The following is a 9,272-nucleotide window of genomic DNA, read 5'->3' on the forward strand; positions in this document are numbered from 1 at the left end:
GTTCCCCAGATTCTGGGAGTAAAGTGCAACTCAGAGCCTAGATTTCATCTTGGTTTGTGAGAATCAAGATCAATCATAGTCACTGCACTTACCATACTGCAATCGAATCTTATGAGAATCAATTCTCTGATTCTCATCGAAATCTAGGCCCTGCAGCTGAAACTTAATAGGTACAGAATAAGTTTCCTAGATTCTGGGAGTAAAGTGCAACTAAAAATTAAGAGGTATAGAATAAGTTATCCAGATTCTGGGGGTAAAGTGCAACTAAAAATTAATAGGTACAGAATAAGTTCCCCAGATTCTGAGAGTAAAGTGCAACTGAAAATTAATAGGTGCGGAATAAGTTCCCCAGATTCTGGGAGTAAAGTGCAACTAAAAATTAAGAGGTATAGAATAAGTTCCCCAGATTCTGGGAGTAAAGTGTAACTAAAAATGTACAGGTACAGAATAAGTTCCCCAGATTCTGGGAGTAAAGTGCAACTAAAAATTAACAGGTACAGAATAAGTTCCCCAGATTCTGGGAGTAAAGTGCAACTAAAATTAATAGGTACAGAATAAGTTCCCCAGATTCTGGGAGTAAAGTGCAACTGAAAATTAACAGGTACAGAATAAGTTCCCCAGATTCTGGGAGTAAAGTGCAACTGAAAATTAACAGGTACAGAATAAGTTCTCCAGATTCTGGGAGTAAAGTGCAACTGAAAATTAACAGGTACAGAATAAGTTCCCCAGATTCTGGGAGTAAAGTGCAACTCAGAGCCTAGATTTCATCTTGGTTTGTGAGAATCAAGATCAATCATAGTCACTGCACTTACCATACTGCAACCGAATCTTATGAGAATCAATTCTCTGATTCTCATCGAAATCTAGGCCCTGCAGCTGAAACTTAATAGGTACAGAATAAGTTTCCTAGATTCTGGGAGTAAAGTGCAACTAAAAATTAAGAGGTATAGAATAAGTTATCCAGATTCTGGGGGTAAAGTGCAACTAAAAATTGATAGGTACAGAATAAGTTCCCCAGATTCTGAGAGTAAAGTGCAACTGAAAATTAATAGGTGCGGAATAAGTTCCCCAGATTCTGGGAGTAAAGTGCAACTAAAAATTAAGAGGTATAGAATAAGTTCCCCAGATTCTGGGAGTAAAGTGTAACTAAAAATGTACAGGTACAGAATAAGTTCCCCAGATTCTGGGAGTAAAGTGCAACTAAAAATTAACAGGTACAGAATAAGTTCCCCAGATTCTGGGAGTAAAGTGCAACTAAAATTAATAGGTACAGAATAAGTTCCCCAGATTCTGGGAGTAAAGTGCAACTGAAAATTAACAGGTACAGAATAAGTTCCCCAGATTCTGGGAGTAAAGTGCAACTGAAAATTAACAGGTACAGAATAAGTTCTCCAGATTCTGGGAGTAAAGTGCAACTAAAATTGAATAGGTACGAAATAAGTTCCCCAGATTCTGGGAATAAAGTGCAACTAAAATTGAATAGGTACGAAATAAGTTCCCCAGATTCTGGGAGTAAAGTGCAACTAAAAATTGATAGGTACGAAATAAGTTCCCCAGATTCTGGGAATAAAGTGCAACTAAAATTGAATAGGTATAGAATAAGTTCCCCAGATTCTGGGAGTAAAGTGCAACTAAAATTGAATAGGTACGAAATAAGTTCCCCAGATTCTGGGAGTAAAGTGCAACTAAAAATTGATAGGTACGAAATAAGTTCTCCAGATTCTGGGAATAAAGTGCAACTAAAATTGAATAGGTACGAAATAAGTTCCCCAGATTCTGGGAATAAAGTGCAACTAAAATTGAATAGGTACAGAATAAGTTCCCCAGATTCTGGGAGTAAAGTGCAACTAAAATTGAATAGGTACGAAATAAGTTCCCCAGATTCTGGGAATAAAGTGCAACTAAAAATTGATAGGTACGAAATAAGTTCTCCAGATTCTGGGAATAAAGTGCAACTAAAATTGAATAGGTACGAAATAAGTTCCCCAGATTCTGGGAATAAAGTGCAACTAAAATTGAATAGGTACAGAATAAGTTCCCCAGATTCTGGGAATAAAGTGCAACTAAAATTGAATAGGTACTGAATAAGTTCCCCAGATTCTGGGAGTAAAGTGCAACTAAAAATTGATAGGTACGAAATAAGTTCCCCAGATTCTGGGAATAAAGTGCAACTAAAATTGAATAGGTACAGAATAAGTTCCCCAGATTCTGGGAGTAAAGTGCAACTAAAATTGAATAGGTACGAAATAAGTTCCCCAGATTCTGGGAATAAAGTGCAACTAAAATTGAATAGGTACGAAATAAGTTCCCCAGATTCTGGGAATAAAGTGCAACTAAAATTGAATAGGTACAGAATAAGTTCCCCAGATTCTGGGAGTAAAGTGCAACTAAAATTGAATAGGTACGAAATAAGTTCCCCAGATTCTGGGAGTAAAGTGCAACTAAAAATTGATAGGTACGAAATAAGTTCCCCAGATTCTGGGAGTAAAGTGCAACTAAAATTGAATAGGTACGAAATAAGTTCCCCAGATTCTGGGAGTAAAGTGCAACTAAAAATTGAATAGGTACGAAATAAGTTCCCCAGATTCTGGGAGTAAAGTGCAACTAAAAATTGATAGGTACGAAATAAGTTCCCCAGATTCTGGGAATAAAGTGCAACTAAAATTAAATAGGTACAGAATAAGTTCCCCAGATTCTGGGAGTAAAGTGCAACTAAAATTGAATAGGTACAGAATAAGTTCCCCAGATTCTGGGAATAAAGTGCAACTAAAATTGAATAGGTACGAAATAAGTTCCCCAGATTCTGGGAATAAAGTGCAACTAAAATTGAATAGGTATAGAATAAGTTCCCCAGATTCTGGGAGTAAAGTGCAACTAAAATTGAATAGGTACAGAATAAGTTCCCCAGATTCTGGGAGTAAAGTGCAACTAAAATTGAATAGGTATAGAATAAGTTCCCCAGATTCTGGGAATAAAGTGCAACTAAAATTGAATAGGTACAGAATAAGTTCCCCAGATTCTGGGAGTAAAGTGCAACTAAAATTGAATAGGTACGAAATAAGTTCCCCAGATTCTGGGAGTAAAGTGCAACTAAAAATTGATAGGTACGAAATAAGTTCCCCAGATTCTGGGAATAAAGTGCAACTAAAATTGAATAGGTACGAAATAAGTTCCCCAGATTCTGGGAATAAAGTGCAACTAAAATTGATAGGTACGAAATAAGTTCCCCAGATTCTGGGAGTAAAGTGCAACTAAAATTGAATAGGTACGAAATAAGTTCCCCAGATTCTGGGAGTAAAGTGCAACTAAAAATTGATAGGTACGAAATAAGTTCCCCAGATTCTGGGAATAAAGTGCAACTAAAATTGAATAGGTACAGAATAAGTTCCCCAGATTCTGGGAATAAAGTGCAACTAAAATTGAATAGGTACAGAATAAGTTCCCCAGATTCTGGGAGTAAAGTGCAACTAAAATTGAATAGGTACGAAATAAGTTCCCCAGATTCTGGGAATAAAGTGCAACTAAAATTGAATAGGTACAGAATAAGTTCCCCAGATTCTGGGAATAAAGTGCAACTAAAATTGAATAGGTACAGAATAAGTTCCCCAGATTCTGGGAGTAAAGTGCAACTAAAAATTGATAGGTAGTGAAATAAGTTCCCCAGATTCTGGGAATAAAGTGCAACTAAAATTGAATAGGTACAGAATAAGTTCCCCAGATTCTGGGAATAAAGTGCAACTAAAATTGAATAGGTACGAAATAAGTTCCCCAGATTCTGGGAGTAAAGTGCAACTAAAATTGAATAGGTATAGAATAAGTTCCCCAGATTCTGGGAATAAAGTGCAACTAAAATTGAATAGGTACAGAATAAGTTCCCCAGATTCTGGGAGTAAAGTGCAACTAAAATTGAATAGGTACAAAATAAGTTCCCCAGATTCTGGGAGTAAAGTGCAACTAAAAATTGATAGGTACGAAATAAGTTCCCCAGATTCTGGGAGTAAAGTGCAACTAAAAATTGATAGGTACGAAATAAGTTCCCCAGATTCTGGGAATAAAGTGCAACTAAAATTAAATAGGTACAGAATAAGTTCCCCAGATTCTGGGAATAAAGTGCAACTAAAATTGAATAGGTACAGAATAAGTTCCCCAGATTCTGGGAGTAAAGTGCAACTAAAATTGATAGGTACGAAATAAGTTCCCCAGATTCTGGGAATAAAGTGCAACTAAAATTGAATAGGTATAGAATAAGTTCCCAGATTCTGGGAGTAAAGTGCAACTAAAATTGAATAGGCGAAATAAGTTCCCCAGATTCTGGGAATAAAGTGCAACTAAAATTGAATAGGTATAGAATAAGTTCCCCAGATTCTGGGAGTAAAGTGCAACTAAAATTGAATAGGTACGAAATAAGTTCCCCAGATTCTGGGAGTAAAGTGCAACTAAAATTGAATAGGTATAGAATAAGTTCCCCAGATTCTGGGAGTAAAGTGCAACTAAAATTGAATAGGTACGAAATAAGTTCCCCAGATTCTGGGAATAAAGTGCAACTAAAATTGAATAGGTATAGAATAAGTTCCCCAGATTCTGGGAGTAAAGTGCAACTAAAATTGAATAGGTATAGAATAAGTTCCCCAGATTCTAGGTTCAAAGTTCAAAATCAAAACTTTTTTGAGTTCACAGAACTTATTCAAGCATAATTTTTAGAATTAAGCATATGTCAGCCAATAATTTGCCTGTCTCAGGAGCAAACTGCCTGTCCAAAATGGTGGGTTGACTGGTGGTGGGACTGGTGGCTAGCTAATACCCTGAACAGGTTAGAAACATTATTTCAGGTACATTTCAGGTATATTTATTCATGTCACATAAGTAGCAGCAAAAGGCTGAATTACATAGTTATCACAATTAAAAGTCAAAGATTGAATGGAATAGCTCAATAATTATGATATCTGAAAGCATGGGCGTAACAAAATGCATGTAACACTTTAATATGTCAAGAAACGCACAAAAAGGTTATTGATTGCATCTCATCTGTAAACACACTATAGGAAGAAAATTATATGTAGGCATTTGATGCATTTAAATTGTATTATAAATTAAAAGTAATATTTTCTACATTCCTTCAAGCAAAATTGAACACAAACACAACTTGTTTGTTTGGTTAGGGAACAAACCAAAAGTTCTTTCCTTAGCGGGGTCAAAAAGTCTGATTACATTTTTTTAAATAGTTGATCTTTTGGAATTATGTCTTATGTTTCAGGGAGGAGTGTGGGTGTCAGCATCCTAACGAAAGCATTTTTGCTTACATTGTATAAGACGTCATCAAACTTCTGGTTTGATCCCATAACCCTATTCTGTCGGTCCAACATCCGGGCTATCTCTAGTCTCGGGCCCAAACTGCATGTGGCTCACGGTTTATTATGAACAACAGAAACCGGCTGTGAAGGAGGCTAAATAACGATGTTGTTGGAGTGACATTCAATTTCGAAAAAACGACACTCGACCATGGAATTTAATTTTAAGTTTGTCAGTATATAAACGGTAAATCAAGTAAGTTTCTTCCACTTAGACTTAGAAACGGTTGTTTGATTCCACTGACTATTTGCGATCGAAATTTACATAACACCAATGACAGAAATCATCAACAAAAATCGAATCAGGGACTTGTTTTCACTCGACCGTGAGTCGCATCATCAACCGGAAGTGACGTGGCACGGACCGACAGAATACTGGGTCTGATTTGTTTTCTTTTTATGTTTTGTATCTTGTTTTGTTTTTGTACGTGGCAATTATTTTTTGATAATCTTTTTTTGTACATGCTGTTATTTTTGTTTGTTCTTTAAAGGCCCTTTCAGTGATTTCACAGGAACATTAAAAAAATGGAAATTTGTCAGAGTTGCTTAGAAATAAAGAATAATTCTACAGAATTTCATTAAACCACTTTTCCCCTGAATACATCGACAAATTAGTCAAAAACAGAAGTTTTAGAAAGGTTTTCTACTTCAACTCAGATCGACTCGAGAAAAATCGAGATTTTCAGTACAGTCGCCACCAATCGACTGGAAAAACTTCCTAGTCCAGTGTTTCTAACACGGGGAAGTAGAGTCTAAATTGATTTAAAACAGAGTAACAGACGCTTAATTTTTGTAGTAGAAAACAAAATAAGCAATTAAACGTCACCGAGGCAAACTAACGGTCAATTTAAATATGAAAAACAGTTAAAATTGTGTATTTTGTTTAAAATAGTAGTTATTTATGTAATAAGTAGTAGAAACAATACATAGCGCGTGTTGGTATGGTGGAGAGTGAGCTTCTTTTCGATCTCGAGTCGGACTTTTGTACTGTCAGTATCAAAAGTCCAGATTCATGTAAATGCTTTATTTTGTTTAAAATACACGGCTTTCGACCGAACCACTAGCAGGCTATGTTAGCACATCTATGCCAATTACAAAGGTACCAAAATCTGAATTTTGATGATTTTTACGATCGTCCGGATGAGCAAATCACTGAATGGGCCTTTAAGGATTATGGACCATGCAAAGAATTCAAAATTCCTATATGTGTAATTATTGAAATTAATGCAACATTTATATTGTTATTTAATTATTTATACCTACATGTACAGGTATACCATATAATTTATCATAAATTTAATTATGCACTGTGTATATAAAATCTATATATGAGGTATATTATAATTTATATCAAATATTTTAAAATGGTATTTAGTTCTATAAATTAGTTTGTATTTATTTAATATTGATCAGTGGCAAATTATGAAATATATATACCAAATATGAAATCCTGAAATGTTTTCCTAAAAGAACAATTTGAATTATAAATTGAAATTAAGAATATATTTATCATTTCATATGTGACACAATCTGCTCCATTTGAGTGGGGATGGGGGCAGCAAAGGAGGGATGTTTGAAAAGTGAGTTACAATAATTATTACCTTATACAAACTTTAGGCTATCATAAACTGAAAACACCAAAGGTGTAGCATACTTGATTCTGAAGTTTGATGATGTGTATTTTCTTATGTAATTGATTGTTTTGTTTACTGCAGATTTTTGTCCTTGATTTCAATTTAAAATTTGCTGCCTTTGCCCCCCCCCCCCCCCACGGACCTGATTGTGTCACATATTATTTACATGTGAAAATGTTACGACAGTATTCCAAATTTCTTTTCTTCATCTTTTGTTATATGCCAAAGTTATGTAAAAAGTTCATGTTATGTTGATAGTTAAAGCAATGTAGACAGTTAATGTTATGTTGATAGCAATTACTAGTATATGTATGTGGGGGGTGGGTGGGGATGTAAATGCTTGTGTCTCTTGTGTCTGGTTGACATCTTGCAGGAGTTTTTCTGTTGTAGTAGATGCAGCAGATAATTTTCTGCTGCTAGAAATGTCTGTAGCGTCGTCTGCTACAGATGACGTCAATAAATCAAACAAAGTTGTCAACAATTATAGGGTAATAAATGTGTATCACTTGTAGGAAGTGAAATTGTACAAAATAATGCACATGTAGTAAGATGTTGATGCATCTAATCCTAATCAACATCTCAGTATGCATGCATTATTTTGTGCAATTTCTCGAGCAACAAGTGATACGCATTTAATAACCTATTTCATACACAAGAAAAAAAATGATTTTTTTCAGTTTTTATAACAAAATTATCACTAAAATGTTGGAAAATTGAACCAAATCTGCATCAACCTGCTTGAAATCCTATGTGATTATGAACATGTGCGAAAGCACTGCGCGTAGTACACAGTGCTATTCCGTGCACTCTGCATACTTTTTTAACCGCTTTTGTGATTGGCTGCTTTGATATATATAGGAGTGTAATATGAAAGCTAACCAATTGTGTGGAAAGAACAGAAGGTTGCAACGAACAACCAAAACCTGAAACGCATTGCAACGTAAACATGCCTGGAAAAAGCATGGAATATACACTGGCCTAAAGTAAGCCAGTATGACTATGTCTGTCAAATGTCTGTGTGTAAGTGGATCAAAAAGCAATGAAATATAAGGCAATACATGATAAAGCAATAAGAACTTGAGTAAAATAAGTGCATTCAAGGATTACAAACATAAATGGACACAATAAGCTAGGTGTACAGGCTGTATCAAATTTAAGTCATTTGTACCCATAGGGTTTGTTGATGATTGTAAAGCCTGCTATATCTATCCCAAAGTGTGCAATGAATTCTTTAGAAATTACCAGAATTTGTAATTTGACCAAATTGTACCTTTATTATTTAAACATTGATTTGATGAAACTTTTGTTGTATTTTGATGTGACAGTCTTGTCCATACTTATTGGAAACTGATGGGTACGAATTTTGATACAGCCTGTATTATCAATTTCATCAGTTGGTGGAAGAAAATGTACCATGTTTTTTTGTTCCTACCATTACTAAATTATTTTGCAGCTTTTGAGTAATTTGTATGAATGCAGTGTGTAGTCGCATTTAAGATTGATTGGCTTTTCAAAAGATCATTCTCATAATTTTGGACCCCAGTGCTGATGATGGGAGAGATTAGTGGTGGTGCCAAGGGGGAGGCATTACCACCAAACTTGGTTCTTCCCCAGTCAGAACCAAAAAAAACCCTGAAATCCTACTATTTTGGGCAAAAATATTTCACATTCCCACCCCCTCGGAAATAAATCCCAATGCCGCCACTGGGATAAATGGTGACACCATTGATGAAAAAAGTTTGCAAACACTGAAAGAGGCTGAAAAGTGTAAATACAACTCTTGAGCAGCCCTATGCTATCTAATCATATGGAAAAAGTGTAAAATGTGATTGACATGGGTACTCTGCATTGTTTTCTTCACATATTTACCTTATTACATGGATTCCGTTGCACACCTATACTCATTACCTGTTAGGTGTCAATAATGCCTGGGAGGTTTTTTTTTGTAGGGTCGTTTGGACTGGCTTTTTATTTATATACTCTTTTTTTGCAAATGACCTTAAATATCACAAAAATATATAAATAGTTTGCAAAATTTTGAATTAAAAAAAAGTTTTGAAATTTTCAAATTTTTCAAAATTTAGGTGGCATTCATTTGTACAGGAATTTTGTTTTCAAATCTGGGTCAGTCGGGCCCATAAAACAGGGTTTTTAAGTGATTGCAACATTCCGCTGGGCACCATACCATGTATTGATGAAATTGCCCAAATCTTCCATGTAACTCAATTAAGTTACACCATATGCATTGATGAAATTACTCAAATCTTCCCTCTAACTTAGTTGCACCTCG

Source organism: Amphiura filiformis, chromosome 7 (genome assembly GCF_039555335.1).
Source record: "Amphiura filiformis chromosome 7, Afil_fr2py, whole genome shotgun sequence".
Lineage (NCBI taxonomy): Eukaryota > Metazoa > Echinodermata > Ophiuroidea > Amphilepidida > Amphiuridae > Amphiura > Amphiura filiformis.